At 48.3% G+C, this 17,392-nt stretch overlaps 1 protein-coding gene across 2 annotated transcripts in view; it reads left to right on the top strand.

Moving 5' to 3' along the window:
• The first annotated feature begins 6,506 nt into the window (after positions 1-6,506).
• Positions 6,507-17,392, top strand: part of LOC138851195 (uncharacterized) — a 184,492-nt gene continuing 173,606 nt past the window's right edge. The window contains exon 1 of one of the 2 annotated variants that reach the window (XM_070080000.1): positions 6,507-7,051. The gene's annotated coding sequence lies outside the window, so the exon portion shown is untranslated. Of the gene's footprint in view, positions 7,424-17,392 lie in introns of both variants that reach the window. The other variant, XM_070079999.1, reaches the window with a different exon arrangement.

Here is a 17,392-nt window from a genome sequence, read left to right as displayed (position 1 = left end):
GACATCAACCAAATCTTTCAGTGGGCTGCAGAAAACAATATGAAGTTCAACGATGAGAAATTTCAATTACTCAGATATGGTAAACACAAGGAAATTAAATCTCCATCAGAGTACAAAACAAATTCTGGCCACAAAATAGAGGGAAACACCAACGTCAAAGACCTGGGAGTGATCATGTCAGAGGATCTCACCTTCAAGGACCATAATATTGTATCAATCGCATCTGCTAGAAAAATGACAGGAACTTTCAAAACTAGGGAGGCCAAGCCCATGATGACACTCTTCAGGTCACTTGTTCTATCTAGGCTGGAATATTGCTGCACACTAACAGCACCTTTGAAGACAGGTGAAATTGCTGACCTAGAAAATATACAGAGAACCTTCACGGCACGCATAACGGAGATAAAACACCTCAATTACTGGGAGGGCTTGAGGTTCCTAAAACTGTATTCCCTGGAACGCAGGCAGGAGAGATACATGATTATATACACCTGGAAAATCTTAGAGGGACTAGTACCGAACTTGCACACGAAAATCACTCACTACGAAAGCAAAAGACTTGGCAGACGATGCAACATCCCCCCAATGAAAAGCAGGGGTGTCACTAGCACGTTAAGAGACCATACAATAAGTGTCAGGGGCCCGAGACTGTTCAACTGCCTCCCAGCATACATAAGGGGGATTATCAACAGACCCCTGGCAGTCTTCAAGCTGGCACTGGACAAGCACCTAAAGTCGGTTCCTGACCAGCCGGGCTGTGGCTCGTACGTTGGTTTGCGTGCAGCCAGCAGCAACAACCTGGTTGATCAGGCTCTGATCCACCAGGAGGCCTGGTCACAGACCGGGCCGCGGGGGCGTTGACCCCCGGAACTCTCTCCAGGTAAACTCCAGGTAAACTCCAGTGGCGTCTGGCACCACAGACTGACACAACAGCGTCTGGCAGCACAGACTGACGCAGCGGCGTCTGGCAGCACAGACTGACACAGCGGCGTCTGGCAGCACAGACTGACACAGCGGCGTCCGGCGCAACAGACTGACGCAGCGGCGTCTGGCAGCACAGACTGACACAGCGGCGTCTGGCAGCACAGACTCACACAGCGGCGTCTGGCACTACAGACTGACACAGTGGCGTCTGACACCACAGACTGACACAGTGGCGTCTCGTACCACAGACTCACACAGTGGCGTCTGGCACCACAGACTGACACAACAGCGTTTGGCACCACAGACTGACACAGCAGCGTCTGGCAGCACAGACTGACACAGCTGCATCTGGCAGCACAGACTGACACAGTGGCATCTGGCACTACAGACTGACACAGTGGCGTCTGGCATCACAGACTGACACAGTGGCGTCTGGTACCACAGACTGACAGAGAGGCGTCTGGTACCACAGATTGGCACAGTGGCGTCTGGCACCAGAGACTGACACAACAGCGTTTGGCACCACAGACTGACACAGCGGCGTCTGGTACCACAGACTGACACAGTGGCATCTGGTACCACAGGCTGACACCGCGGCGACTGGCACTAGAGACTGACACAACGGCGTCTGGCATCACAGACTGACACAACGGCGTCTGGCACCACAGACTGAGACAAGAGTGTGTGGCAGCACAGACTGACACAGCGGTATCTGACAGTACAGACTGAGACAGCAGCGTGTGGCACTCACAATACTCTGGCAAGACAGTTGTGAGAGTCATCAGTGGTGGGTCAGAGGCTCAGCTGCTCACACCTTACACATTGCTTACTAACTGCTAAGTCTGGCAGCACAGACTGACACAGCAGCATCTGACAGTACAGACTGAGACAGCAGCGTGTGGCACTCACAATACTCTGGCAAGACAGTTGTGAGAGTCATCAGTGGTGGGTCAGAGGCTCAGCTGCTCACACCTCACACATTGCTTACTAACTGCTAAGTCTGGCAGCACAGACTGACACAGCAGCATCTGACAGTACAGACTGAGACAGCAGCGTGTGGCACTCACAATACTCTGGCAAGACAGTTGTGAGAGTCATCAGTGGTGGGTCAGAGGCTCAGCTGCTCACACCTCACACATTGCTTACTAACTGCTAAGTCTGGCAGCACAGACTGACACAGCAGCATCTGACAGTACAGACTGAGACAGCAGCGTGTGGCACTCACAATACTCTGGCAAGACAGTTGTGAGAGTCATCAGTGGTGGGTCAGAGACTCAGCTGCTCACACCTCACACATTGCTTACTAACTGCTAAGTCTGGCAGCACAGACTGACACAGCAGCATCTGACAGTACAGACTGAGACAGCAGCGTGTGGCACTCACAATACTCTGGCAAGACAGTTGTGAGAGTCATCAGTGGTGGGTCAGAGACTCAGCTGCTCACACCTCACACATTGCTTACTAACTGCTAAGTCTGGCAGCACAGACTGACACAGCAGCATCTGACAGTACAGACTGAGACAGCAGCGTGTGGCACTCACAATACTCTGGCAAGACAGTTGTGAGAGTCATCAGTGGTGGGTCAGAGACTCAGCTGCTCACACCTCACACATTGCTTACTAACTGCTAAGTCTGGCAGCACAGACTGACACAGCAGCATCTGACAGTACAGACTGAGACAGCAGCGTGTGGCACTCACAATACTCTGGCAAGACAGTTGTGAGAGTCATCAGTGGTGGGTCAGAGGCTCAGCTGCTCACACCTCACACATCGCTTACTAACTGCTAAGTCTGGCAGCACAGACTGACACAGCAGCATCTGACAGTACAGACTGAGACAGCAGCGTGTGGCACTCACAATACTCTGGCAAGACAGTTGTGAGAGTCATCAGTGGTGGGTCAGAGACTCAGCTCCTCACACCTCACACATTGCTTACTAACTGCTAAGTCTGGCAGCACAGACTGACACAGCGGCGTCTGGCAGCACAGACTGACACAGCGGCGTCTGGCAGCACAGACTGACACAGCGGCGACTGGCAGCACAGGCTGACACAGCGGCTTCTGGCAGCACAGACTGACACAGCGGGGTGTGGCAGCACAGGCTGACACAGCGGCGACTGGCAGCACAGACTGACAGCGGCGACTGGCAGCACAGACTGACACAGCGGCGACTGGCAGCACAGACTGACACACCGGCGACTGGCAGCACAGACTGACACAGCGGCGTCTGGTAGCACAGGCTGACACAGCGGCTTCTGGCAGCACAGACTGATAAGTGGCGTCTGGCACCACAGACACAACACCGTCTAGTACCACAGACTTACACACAGCGCCGTCTGGCACCACAGACTGACACAACGACGTCTGGCACTACAGACTGACACAGCAGCGTCTGGCAGCACAGACTGACACAGCGGCTTCTGGCAGCACAGACTAACACAGTGGCGTCTGGCACCACAGACTGACACAGCGGTGTCTGGTACCACAGACTGACACAGTGAGACTAGTCACGAGGGAGCATTCACCAAATTCAACTTCAATAACAAAAACATAAAGTGGGACCAAGTAAACCAAGTCCTAACCGATGTAAGCTCCGAAGATATACTAAGCAACACAGACCCCAACGTATGCCTAGAACAGATTAACTTGGTGGCACTCGACGTATGCACAAGGCTTATTCCTCTAAGAAAAAGGAGGAGTAGATGTAAAATAGAAAGAGACAGGCGCTCCCTTTACAGGCGACGGAAAAGAATAACAGAGCGGCTAAAAGAGGTCAATATATCTGAAATGCGTAGGGAGACACTGGTCAGAGAAATAGGAAGCATTGAACTCAAGCTAAAGGAATCTTATAGGAGTCAGGAATCGCGGGAAGAACTAAAAGCCATAAATGAAATCGAAAGAAACCCAAAGTATTTTTTCTCCTATGCCAAATCAAAGTCGAGAACAACGTCCAGTATTGGGCCCCTACTTAAACAAGATGGGTCCTACACAGATGACAGCAAGGAAATGAGTAAGCTACTCAACTCCCAATATGACTCAGTTTTTAGCAAGCCGCTAACCAGACTGAGAGTCGAAGATCAAAATAAATTTTTTATGAGAGAGCCACAAAATTTGGTTAACACAAGCCTATCCGATGTTATCCTGACGCCAAATGACTTCGAACAGGCGATAAATGACATGCCCATGCACTCTGCCCCAGGCCAGACTCATGGAACTCCGTGTTCATCAAGAACTGCAAGAAGCCCCTATCACGAGCCTTTTCCATCCTATGGAGAGGGAGCATGGACACGGGGGTCGTCCCACAGTTACTAAAAACAACAGACATAGCCCCACTCCACAAAGGGGGCAGTAAAGCAACAGCAAAGAACTACAGACTGATAGCACTAACATCCCATATCATAAAAATCTTTGAAAGGGTCCTAAGAAGCAAGATCACCACCTATCTAGAAACCCATCAGTTACACAACTCAGGGCAACATGGGTTTAGAACAGGTCGCTCCTGTCTATCTCAACTATTGGATCACTACGACAAGGTCCTAAATGCACTAGAAGATAAAAAGAATGCAGATATAATATATACAGATTTTGCAAAAGCCTTCGACAAGTGTGACCATGGCGTAATAACGCACAAAATGCCTGCTAAAGGAATAACAGGAAAAGTCGGTCGATGGATCTATAATTTCCTCACTAACAGAACACAGAGAGTAGTCGTCAAAATAGTAAAGTCCGAGGCAGCTACGGTGAAAAGCTCTGTTCCACAAGGCACAGTACTCGCTCCCATCTTGTTCCTCATCCTCATATCCGACATAGACAAGGATGTCAGCCACAGCACCGTGTCTTCCTTTGCAGATGACTCCCGAATCTGCATGACAGTGTCTTCCATTGCAGACACTTCCAGGCTCCAGGCGGACATCAACCAAATCTTTCAGTGGGCTGCAGAAAACAATATGAAGTTCAACGATGAGAAATTTCAATTACTCAGATATGGTAAACACAAGGAAATTAAATCTCCATCAGAGTACAAAACAAATTCTGGCCACAAAATAGAGCGAAACACCAACGTCAAAGACCTGGGAGTGATCATGTCGGAGGATCTCACCTTCAAGGACCATAATATTGTATCAATCGCATCTGCTAGAAAAATGACAGGAACCTTCAAAACTAGGGAGGCCAAGCCCATGATGACACTCTTCAGGTCACTTGTTCTATCTAGGCTGGAATATTGCTGCACACTAACAGCACCTTTGAAGACAGGTGAAATTGCTGACCTAGAAAATATACAGAGAACCTTCACGGCGCGCATAACGGAGATAAAACACCTCAATTACTGGGAGGGCTTGAGGTTCCTAAAACTGTATTCCCTGGAACGCAGGCAGGAGAGATACATGATTATATACACCTGGAAAATCTTAGAGGGACTAGTACCGAACTTGCACACGAAAATCACTCACTACGAAAGCAAAAGACTTGGCAGACGATGCAACATCCCCCCAATGAAAAGCAGGGGTGTCACTAGCACGTTAAGAGACCATACAATAAGTGTCAGGGGCCCGAGACTGTTCAACTGCCTCCCAGCATACATAAGGGGGATTACCAACAGACCCCTGGCAGTCTTCAAGCTGGCACTGGACAAGCACCTAAAGTCGGTTCCTGACCAGCCGGGCTGTGGCTCGTGCAGCCAGCAGCAACAACCTGGTTGATCAGGCTCTGATCCACCAGGAGGCCTGGTCACAGACCGGGCCGCGGGGGCGTTGACCCCCGGAACTCTCTCCAGGTAAACTCCAGGTAAACTCCAGTGGCGTCTGGCACCACAGACTGACACAACAGCGTCTGGCAGCACAGACTGACACAGCGGCGTCTGGCACCACAGACTGACGCAGCGGCGTCTGGCACCCCAGACTGACACAGCGGCGTCCGGCGCAACAGACTGACGCAGCGGCGTCTGGCAGCACAGACTGACACAGCGGCGTCTGGCAGCACAGACTCACACAGCGGCGTCTGGCACTACAGACTGACACAGTGGCGTCTGACACCACAGACTGACACAGTGGCGTCTCGTACCACAGACTCACACAGTGGCGTCTGGCACCACAGACTGACACAACAGCGTTTGGCACCACAGACTGACACAGCAGCGTCTGGCAGCACAGACTGACACAGCTGCATCTGGCAGCACAGACTGACACAGTGGCATCTGGCACTACAGACTGACACAGTGGCGTCTGGCATCACAGACTGACACAGTGGCGTCTGGTACCACAGACTGACAGAGAGGCGTCTGGTACCACAGATTGGCACAGTGGCGTCTGGCACCAGAGACTGACACAACAGCGTTTGGCACCACAGACTGACACAGCGGCGTCTGGTACCACAGACTGACACAGTGGCATCTGGTACCACAGGCTGACACCGCGGCGACTGGCACTAGAGACTGACACAACGGCGTCTGGCATCACAGACTGACACAACGGCGTCTGGCACCACAGACTGAGACAAGAGTGTGTGGCAGCACAGACTGACACAGCGGTATCTGACAGTACAGACTGAGACAGCAGCGTGTGGCACTCACAATACTCTGGCAAGACAGTTCTGATAGTCATCAGTGGTGGGTCAGAGGCTCAGCTGCTCACACCTCACACATTGCTTACTAACTGCTAAGTCTGGCAGCACAGACTGACACAGCAGCATCTGACAGTACAGACTGAGACAGCAGCGTGTGGCACTCACAATACTCTGGCAAGACAGTTGTGAGAGTCATCAGTGGTGGGTCAGAGACTCAGCTGCTCACACCTCACACATTGCTTACTAACTGCTAAGTCTGGCAGTACAGACTGACACAGCAGCATCTGACAGTACAGACTGAGACAGCAGCGTGTGGCACTCACAATACTCTGGCAAGACAGTTGTGAGAGTCATCAGTGGTGGGTCAGAGACTCAGCTGCTCACACCTCACACATTGCTTACTAACTGCTAAGTCTGGCAGCACAGACTGACACAGCAGCATCTGACAGTACAGACTGAGACAGCAGCGTGTGGCACTCACAATACTCTGGCAAGACAGTTGTGAGAGTCATCAGTGGTGGGTCAGAGACTCAGCTGCTCACACCTCACACATTGCTTACTAACTGGTAAGTCTGGCAGCACAGACTGACACAGCAGCATCTGACAGTACAGACTGAGACAGCAGCGTGTGGCACTCACAATACTCTGGCAAGACAGTTGTGAGAGTCATCAGTGGTGGGTCAGAGACTCAGCTGCTCACACCTCACACATTGCTTACTAACTGCTAAGTCTGGCAGCACAGACTGACACAACGGCGTCTGGCACCACAGACTGAGACAACAGTGTGTGGCAGCACAGACTGACACAGCAGCATCTGACAGTACAGACTGAGACCGCAGCGTGTGGCACTCACAATACTCTGGCAAGACAGTTGTGAGAGTCATCAGTGGTGGGTCAGAGGCTCAGCTGCTCACACCTCACACATCGCTTACTAACTGGTAAGTTTCAAGCAGAAGTAACAAAAATTATTTAGTACATTAATTTTTCTGTAGGAGTAATTCTCGTAATCAATTTTTAATGATTTTTAATGATGGGCTTACACCCCATTTCCTGACTTACACCCTTCTGTCTGACTTATACCACCCGGCCTGACATATAACTAACTGCCTGACTTATACCACATTGCCTGACTTATACCAAGTAGCCTGATTTATTTTCCTTTGATTGACTTATATAATTGCCCATGACTTGAGTTACGTATATCCCAGCGTATAAGTCTACCCAGCACATAGGTCTACCCAGCATATAAGTCTATCCAGCATATAGGTCTACCCAGCATATAAGTCTACCCAGCATGTAAATCTACCCAGCATGTAAATCTACCCAGCATATAAGTCTACTCAGCATATAAGTCTACCCAGCATATAGGTCTACCCAGCATATAAGTCTATCCAGCATATAAGTCTACCCAGTATATAAGTCTATCCAGCATATAAGTCTACCCAGCATATAAGTCTACCAAGCATATAAGTCAACCCAGCATATAAGTCTACCCAGCATATAAGTCTACCCAGCATATAAGTCTACCCAGCATATAAGCCTACCCGGCATGTAAGTCTACCCAGCATATAAGTCTACCCAGCATATAAGTCTACCCAAAATATAAGTCTACCCAGCATATAAGTCTACCCAGTATATAAGTCTACCCAAAATATAAGTCTACCCAGCATGTAAGTCTACCCAAAAATATAAGTCTACCCAACATATAAGTCTACCCAGCATATAAGTCTACCCAGCATGTAAGTCTACCCAAAAATATAAGTCTACCCAATATATAAGTCTACCCAGCATATAAGTCTACCCAATATATAAGTCTACCCAGCATATAAGTCTACCCAGCATATAAGTCTACCCAGCATATAAGTCTACCCAGCATGTAAGTCTACCCAATATATAAGTCTACCCAGCATATAAGTCTACCCAGCATATAAGTCTACCAAGGATATAAGTCTACCCAGCATATAAGTCTACCCAGCATATAAGTCTACCCAACACATAAGTCTACCCAGCATATAAGTCTACCAAGCATATAAGTCTACCCAGCATATAAGTCTACCAAGCATATAAGTCTACCCAGCATATAAGTCTACACATTTCATATGTGGCAGAAGAGATAGAATAACTTGGTTAACTCTGCCATAAAGGAGAATATATATGTCATATATTTCACATTTGCCTTTAAATGTGATAAGTTACTCGTGTTGGTTTTGGGTCGACACTCAAATAACAGTCTTTAAGGTGGTAAACATTCATCCTTACATTAACCTAAACACTATCGTATTTTATAAGAGCAAATGAAAAGTGAATATGACCTACCTGACTCATCGTAGCCGGAGTCTTGTGTCGTTGGTATGACACGAGGCTGTTATCGTTGTCTTGATAGTAGAATGAGTGTCACTCGGGGACTGTTGCGACAGAGTTCACACAACACATCGTGGAGGTTATTTCCCAGTCACACCAGTTCACTATTGTCACTCACTTTCACTCGCTTATGAGTTTCGTGGAATTATCCACAGTTTGGAGAAAGTTAAACAACATTGTTTGCTTCAGTACTCCCAGTGTTCACTAGAGCAAGGTAGTCGGAGATGCACTTTGTGATACGACTTGCTCAGTTCCTGATTAGCCGGGCTGTGGCTCGTACATTGGTTTGCGTGCAGCCAGCAGCAACAGCCTGGTTGATCAGGCTCTGATCCACCAGGAGGCCTGGTCACAGACCGGGCCGCGGGGGCGTTGACCCCCGGAACTCTCTCCAGGTAAACTCCAGGTAAACCAGAACTTTGTTAAGATGGGGAAGGAAGGAAGATGGAGAAAGATGGAAATATTGGTGAAGGGTGGGTGGGGTAGGGCAGGTGGGGTAATAAATGGTAAGTGACCTAACCACATTGGTGTATTTTAAAACGTGTGTGTACTCACCTAGTTGTACTCACCTAGTTGAGGTTGCAGGGATCGAGTCCGAGCTCCTGGCCCCGCCTCTTCACTGATCGCTACTAGGTCACTCTACCTGAACCGTGAGCTTTATCATACCTCCGCTTATAGCTATGTATGGATCCTGCCTGTGTGTGTGTGTGTGTGTGTGTGTGTGTGTGTGTGTGTGTGTGTGTGTGTGTGTGTGTGTACTCACCTATTTGTACTCACCTATTTGTGGTTGCAGGGGTCGAGTCACAGCTCCTGGCCCCGCCTCTTCGCTGATTGCTACTAGGTCCTCTTTCTCCCTGCCCCATGAGCTCTATCATACCTCGCCTTAAAACTATGTATGGTTCCCGCCTCCACTACGTCACTTTCTAGGCTATTCCACGGCCTGGCTACTCTATGACTGAAGAAATACTTCCTAACATCCCTTTGATTCATCTGAGTCTTTAACTTCCAATTGTGACCTCTTGTGTCTGTGTCCCTTCTGTGGAACATCCCGTCTTTGTCCACCTTGTCTATTCCATGCAGTATTTTATATGTCGTTATCATGTCTCCCCTGACCCTCCTGGCCTCCAGTGTCGTCAGGCCGATTTCCCTCAACCTTTCTTCGTAGGACAATCCCCGTAGCTCTGGGACTAGTCTTGTTGCAAACTTTTGTACTTTCTCTAATTTCTTGACGTGTTTGACTAGGTGTGGATTCCAAACTGGTGCTGTATACTCCAGTATTGGCCTGACGTAAATGGTATACAGAGTCTTAAACGAATCCTTACTGAGGTATCAGAACGCTATCCCTAGGTTTGCCAGGCGCCCGTATGCTGCAGCAGTTATCTGATTGATGTGCACCTCAGGAGATATGCTCGGTGTTATACTCACCCCCAGATCTTTTTCCTTGAGTGAGGTTTGCAGTTTTTGGCCATCTAAACTATATTGTGTCTGCGGTCTTCTTTGCCATTCCCCAATCTTAATGACTTTGCATTTGGCAGGGTTAAATTCAAGGAGCCAGTTGCTGGACCTGGCTTGTAGCCTGTCCAGGTCTCTTTGTAGTCCTGCCTGATCCTCATCCGATTTGATTCTTCTCATTAACTTCGCATCATCTGCAAACAAGGACACTTCTGAGTCTATCCCTTCCGTTATGTCGTTCAAATATACCAAGAACAGCACAGGTCCTTGGGCTGACCCCTGAGGAACCCCGCTTGTCACAAGCACCCACTCTGACATCTCGTCGCGTACCATGACTCGCTGCCTCCATGTCAGGTATTCTCTGATCCATTGCAGTGCCTTTCCTGTTATGTGTGCCTGATACTCTAGCTTTTGCAGTAACCTCTTGTGAGGAAGTGTGTCGAAGGCCTTCTTGCTGTCCAAAAATATGCAGTCGATCCACCCCTCTCTCTCTTGTCTTACTTCTGTCACCTTGTCATAAAACTCTAGTAGGTTTGTGACACAGGATTTTCCTTCCCTGAAACCGTGCTGGTTGTCAATTATACACTTGTTTCTTTCCAGGTGTCCCACCACTCTCATCCTGATGATCTTCTCCATGACCTTGCATACTATACACGTTAGGGATACAGGTCTGTAGTTTAGTGCCTCATGTCTCTCTCCCTTTTTAAAAATTGGGACTACATTTGCCATTTTCCATACCTCAGGGAGTTGCCCAGTTTCAAATGATGTGTTTCAAATGATATTTCAAATGATGGCTCACACAACATCTCTGCTCCCTCTTTAAGAACCCATGGAGAGATGTTGTCTGGTCCCACAGCCTTTGAGGTGTCAAGTTCGCATAGCAGCTTCTTCACCTCCTCCTTGGTTATATGTACCTCATCCAGCACTTGCTGCCCCTGTTCTGATTTCCTGGAGTCCTACTGGTTTCCACTGTAAATACCTCTTTAAATCTTGTGTTGAGCTCCTGACATACCTCTTGGTCGTTTCTTGTGAATTCCCCATCACCCTTCCTCAGTCTGATTACCTGGTCCTTGACTGTTGTTTTCCTCCTGATGTGGCTGTACAACAGCTTCGGGTCAGTCTTTACTTTTGATGCTATGTCATTTTCAAATTGTCTCTGAGCCTTCCTTCTTATCTGTGCATATTCGTCTCTGGCTCTTCGGCTGATTTCTTTATTTTCCTGAGTTCTCTGTCTTCTGTACCTTTTCCATTCTCTAGTTCACCTAGTTTTTGCCTCCCTACACCTTTGGGTGAACCAAGGACTCCTTCTGTTCTTCCCATTATTTCTGTTTCCCTTGGGAACAAACCTCTCCTCTGCCTCCTCGCATTTTGTTGCCACTTAGTCCATCATTTCTTGTACTGGTTTTCCTCTCAGTTCCCTCTCCCACTGAATGTCTTGAAGGAAGTTCCTCATGCCTGAGTAGTTCCCCCTTTTGTAGTTTGGTTTTTCCCAGCTTATTCCTGCTACTCTCTCCACTTGGAGCTCAACTATGTAGTCGAAGCATAGAACCACATGATCACTAGCTCCCAGGGACCTTTCATACATGATACCCTCGATGTCCGAACTACTCAAGGTGAATACAAGGTCCAGCCTTGCTGGTTCATCCTCTCCTCTCTCTCTGGTAGTGTCTCTAGCATGTTGATGCATGAGGTTTTCCAGTACCACATCCATCATCTTGGCTCTCCATGTTTCGGGACCCCCATGGGGCTCCAGGTTTTCACAGTCAATCTCCTTGTGATTGAAATCACCCATAACTAGCAACTTTGCTCCCCCCATGTGTGCTGTCCTGGCCACCTCGGCTAGTGTGTCGACCATTGCTCTGTTGCTCTCATCGTATTCTTCTCTTGGCCTCCTGCAGTTCTCTGGTTGGTTGTACATTACTGCAATTGTCACCTTATGTCCCTCAGACTGGATTGTTCCTACTAAGTAGTCCCTTTCGCCCTTGCCATCCATTCCTTCCATGTTCTCAAAACCCCCACTGGTTTTTAATGAGCAGTGCAACTCCTCCTCCCCCCATTCCTCCCTCTGCCTTTCCTGAGGATTTGATATCCGGATAGAAAGATTGAATCTGTTATTATTCTGGTGAGTTTTGTTTCTGTGAGTGCTATTATGTCTGGGGATGTCTCCTTGATTCTTTTGTGCCACTCCTCATACTTGTTTGTTATTCCATCTTCATTTGTATACCACACTTTCAACTTCTTTTCTAAGACTGTGGTCTGGGAGGTATATTGGGGTTGGTATATAGGGTTGACCTGACCCCCAACCTCCTGGGACTTGACTGGCACATACAGTGTGTGTGTGTGTGTACTCACCTATTTGTACTCACCTATTTGTGGTTGCAGGGGTCGAGTCCTAGCTCCTGGCCCCGCCTCTTCACCGGTTGCTACTAGGCCCTCTCTCTCCCCGCTCCATGAGCTTTATCAAACCTCGTCTTAAAACTGTGTATGGTTCCTGCCTCCACTACGTCATTTTCTAGGCTATTCCACTGCCTTACAACTCTATGACTGAAGAAATACTTCCTACTATCTCTCTGACTCATTTGTGTCTTCAACTTCCAATTGTGGCCTCTTGTTTCTGTGTCCCCTCCCTGGAACATCCTGTCTTTGTCCACCTTGTCTATTCCACGCAGTATTTTATATGTCGTTATCATGTCTCCCCTGACCCTCCTGTCCTCCAGTGTCGTCAGGCCGATTTCCCTTAATCTTTCTTCATAGGACATTCCCCTTAGCTCTGGAACTAACCTTGTCGCAAACCTTTGTACTTTCTCTAGTTTCTTGACGTGCTTTATCAAGTGCGGGTTCCAAACAGGTGCTGCATACTCCAGTATGGGCCTGACATACACGGTGTACAGTGTCTTGAATGATTCCTTACTAAGGTATCGGAATGCTGTTCTCAGGTTTGCCAGGCGCCCATATGCTGCAGCAGTTATCTGATTGATGTGTGCTTCCGGAGACATGCTCGGTGTTATACTCACCCCAAGATCTTTCTCCTTGAGTGAGGTTTGCAGTCTTTGGCCACCTAGCCTATACTCTGTCTGTGGTCTTCTGTGCCCTTCCCCTATCTTCATGACTTTGCATTTGGCAGGATTAAATTCGAGAAGCCATTTGCTGGACCAGGTGTCCAGTCTGTCCAGGTCTCTTTGAAGTCCTGCCTGGTCCTCATCAGATTTAATTCTCCTCATGTGTGTGTGTGTGTGTGTGTGTGTGTGTGTGTGTGTGTGTGTGTGTGTGTGTGTGTGTGTATATGTGTATGTGTGTGTGTGTATGTGTGTGTGTGTATGTATGTGTGTGTACTCACCTAATTGTACTCACCTAATTGTGGTTGCAGGGGTCGAGACTCAGCTCCTGGCCCCGCCTCTTCACTGATCGCTACTGGATCCTCTCTCTCTCTGCTTCCTGAGCTTTGTCATACCTCTTCTTAAAACTATGTATGGTTCCTGCCTCCACTACTTCACTTGCTAGGCTATTCCACTTGCTGACAACTCTGTGACTGAAGAAATACTTCCTAACGTCCCTGTGACTCGTCTGAGTCTTCAGCTTCCAGTTGTGACCCCTTGTCCCTGTGTCCCCTCTCTGGAACATCCTATCTCTGTCCACCTTGTCTATTCCCCGCAGTATCTTGTATGTCGTTATCATGTCTCCCCTGACCCTTCTGTCCTCCAGTGTCGTCAGTCCGATTTCCCTTAACCTTTCCTCGTACGACATTCCCTTGAGCTCTGGGACTAGCCTTGTTGCAAACCTTTGTACTTTCTCTAACTTCTTGACGTGCTTGACCAGGTGTGGGTTCCAGACTGGTGCTGCATACTCCAGTATGGGCCTAACATACACAGTGTACAGTGTCTTGAACGATTCCTTATTGAGGTATCGGAACGCTATTCTCAGGTTTGCCAGGCGCCCGTATGCTGCAGCGGTTATTTGGTTGATGTGTGCCTCCGGTGATGTACTCGGTGTTATGGTCACCCCAAGGTCTTTCTCCCTGAGTGAGGTCTGTAGTCTTTGTCCACCTAGCCTATATTCTGTCTGCGGTCTTCTTTGCCCCTCCCCAATCTTCATGACTTTGCATTTGGCTGGATTGAATTCGAGGAGCCAGTTACTGGACCACATGTCCAGCCTCTCCAGGTCTCTTTGCAGTCCTGCCTCATCCTCGTCCGATTTAATTCTTCTCATCAACTTCACGTCATCTGCGAACAGGGACACTTCAGAGTCTATTCCTTCCATCATGTCGTTCACATATATCAAAAATAGCACTGGTCCTAGAACTGACCCCTGTGGGATCCCGCTCGTAACAGGCGCCCACTGTGATACCTCTTCACGTACCATGACTCGTTGCTGCCTCCCTGTCAGGTATTCCCTTATCCATTGCAGTGCCCTTCCTTTTATGTGTGCCTGATCCTCCAGCTTCTGCACTAATCTCTTGTGGGGAACTGTGTCAAAGGCCTTCCTGCAGTCTAGGAAAACGCAATCTACCCAACCCTCTCTCTCGTGTCTTACTTCTGTTACCTTGTCATAAAACTCCAGGAGGTTTGTGATACAAGATTTGCCTTCCATGAACCCATGCTGGTTTTCATTTATAATCTTGTTCCTTTCCAGGTGTTCGACCACTCTCCTCCTGATAATCTTCTCCATGACTTTGCACACAATACATGTCAGAGACACAGGTCTGTAGTTTAGTGCCTCGTTTCTGTTTCCTTTCTTAAATATGGGGACTACATTAGCTGTCTTCCATTTCTCAGGTAGTTGCCCAGTTTCAAGGGATGTGTTGAAGATTGTGGTTAGAGGCACACACAGCATCTCTGCTCCTTCTCTAAGGACCCATGGGGAGATGTTGTCCGGTCCCATCGCCTTTGAGGTGTCAAGGTCACTTAAGAGCTTCTTCACCTCCTCCTCAGTTGTTCGTATGTCATCCAACACTTGTTGGTATATTCCCTCTTGATGTTCCCTTCTGTGCTGTCTTCCCACAGCCCTTCCTGTCTCTACTGTAAAAACTTCCTTAAATCTCCTGTTCAGCTCCTCACATACCTCCTGATCATTTCTTGTGAGTTCTCCACCTTCTGTCCTTAATCTGATCACCTGGTCTTTGACTGTTGTCTTCCTCCTGATGTGGCTTGTGGCATGCAAAGAGTACGTAACCTTTATTCGGCGCATGGACACACCCTCATTTACAGGCTATCTCCCCCAACCAGCGAACCAGGTTGCTAAGAGTTGATGATGGGGCCCCATCGTTCAACTAGTGACCAGGTTCTAGCCAATAAGAAGGTGGGATTGACAATCGCAGAGGTTATGTGGATACCGCTCTCCTGTCTGCCCTTGTCATTCCCACTCTAGAGCTGGTTGAAGCACGGTCTGCTATCTTGTGGCTTCTATTTCTGCCTTGCTTACCGTGGAGTGCACTATATTTATCACTGTACATAGTGTACATATTGCTGTTATAATTGGTGAAGGATAATATAAGTCTAAACTTTTTCTACTGTGTTTATTTGCTCCCATTACACCTGGGATAACAGGCCATTTGAAATCCTAGGTTGTAATATGGGTAGCCTGTCCGAGAGCTGGACTTAGAGAAACGGTTGAGCTTAGGGTGAAGCTTGTAGCAGGAACATTGTGTAGCTTGCTGTTTCGCTTCGCTTTACAAATTTTGCGTGTCAGTTGCTTATGATCAGCCTTGCTATTGTGTGATCGTTCAACAGCTCGCTACTAGCTTGTTCAGTGTGCTCGCTTCGCTACGGTCAATCTTGTGTGCAGTCGGCTTTGCTTGTATGCGTATTCTGCAATCGTACTGTGCATAGCTAAGCGTGTTCTGCAAATTAACGTGTTACGTTGGGGTATTCGTACTGTGCATAGCGAATAACTTATGCCACCTAGACGAGTCAGACGCCTGGTGTCGGCATATACTTTGCATAACCTACCTAAATTGTCCCTACAGCGTTGTTGGCAAATTGCTCGTTCCATTGGCATTCCCTATAAACGCACTCTCACAGCTGCGCAACTGCGTTCACTTATTGCTGACATACTTATTAAAGAAGAGATGGCACATCAAACTCCTCCCTTTACGGGAGCTAGGGAAAAAACTACTATGTTCTCGCAGGAGGAAGATGATACACCTACGGAGCAAAATGGTCAGTATAGTGCAGCTGGGTTGTCTCAGGGTGAATCAGCGTCGTTGGCACTTCAGCTGGCAAAAATCAATCTTGAGCAAACTAGGGAACAGAGAGCATTCGCAAGGGAAGAATTTGATAGGGAAAGAGAAAGGAGGCAGTTTTCGCATTCTGTAAACGATTTCAGTTTACAAAAAGCAGTACAGCTTGTTCCCCGCTTCAATGAGGCCGAACCAGAGCAATTTTTCGAAAGCTTCGAAAATCAGGCTCGAGCCTTGAGGTGGCCGGAACAGCACTGGGCAGCGTTGGTTCATACAGCATTATTGGGTAAGGCACAGGAATTTACGTCGGTATTAACTGACGCTGAATTCTCTGATTATCAAGTAGTGAAGACCACAGTGTTGGGAGCATATACATGTATCCCAGCTAAATATCGTAAGACCTTCAAATTGAACAGGCGGCAGCTTGGTCAATCCCTGGTGGACTTTGTGAGACAGCAAACCAAAGCTTTTACCAGCTGGTATAAAGCGAGTGGTGTCTCTAACTTTGAGGAGCTGGTGCAGCTTATTCTGATTGATAACCTGCTGGAGTCTGTGGGACCAGAGGTTCGTGTCTTTCTGCAGGATCGTGACTTAACCACTGCATTGGAGGCGGCCAGGTTGGCTGATACCTTCGAAACGAACCGCTCCTTGTCCGAGCGGTCCCGTCTCTCTTTTCAACAGTCTGGCGTGAGCAGAGATCGACAACATTGGAGAATGAAGTGCCAGCCGGAGGGAGAGCGTCTACGACATCCAACCAAGTCACCTGGTGAGCCACGCTTCTCAACATATGGTCCCCCTGCGGAGAGGCAAACTACTTATGGAGCATCTCGACAACAATATCCAGAGAGGCACCAGCCAGAACGACACCACTTGCAACGTCATCAGGGAGTAAAGGGCAAGCCTGTCGTCTGCTTCAGGTGTA

The sequence above is a fragment of the Cherax quadricarinatus genome, unplaced genomic scaffold, assembly GCF_038502225.1.
Source record: "Cherax quadricarinatus isolate ZL_2023a unplaced genomic scaffold, ASM3850222v1 Contig73, whole genome shotgun sequence".
Lineage (NCBI taxonomy): Eukaryota > Metazoa > Arthropoda > Malacostraca > Decapoda > Parastacidae > Cherax > Cherax quadricarinatus.
This window is presented reverse-complemented; position numbering and strand designations above follow the sequence as displayed.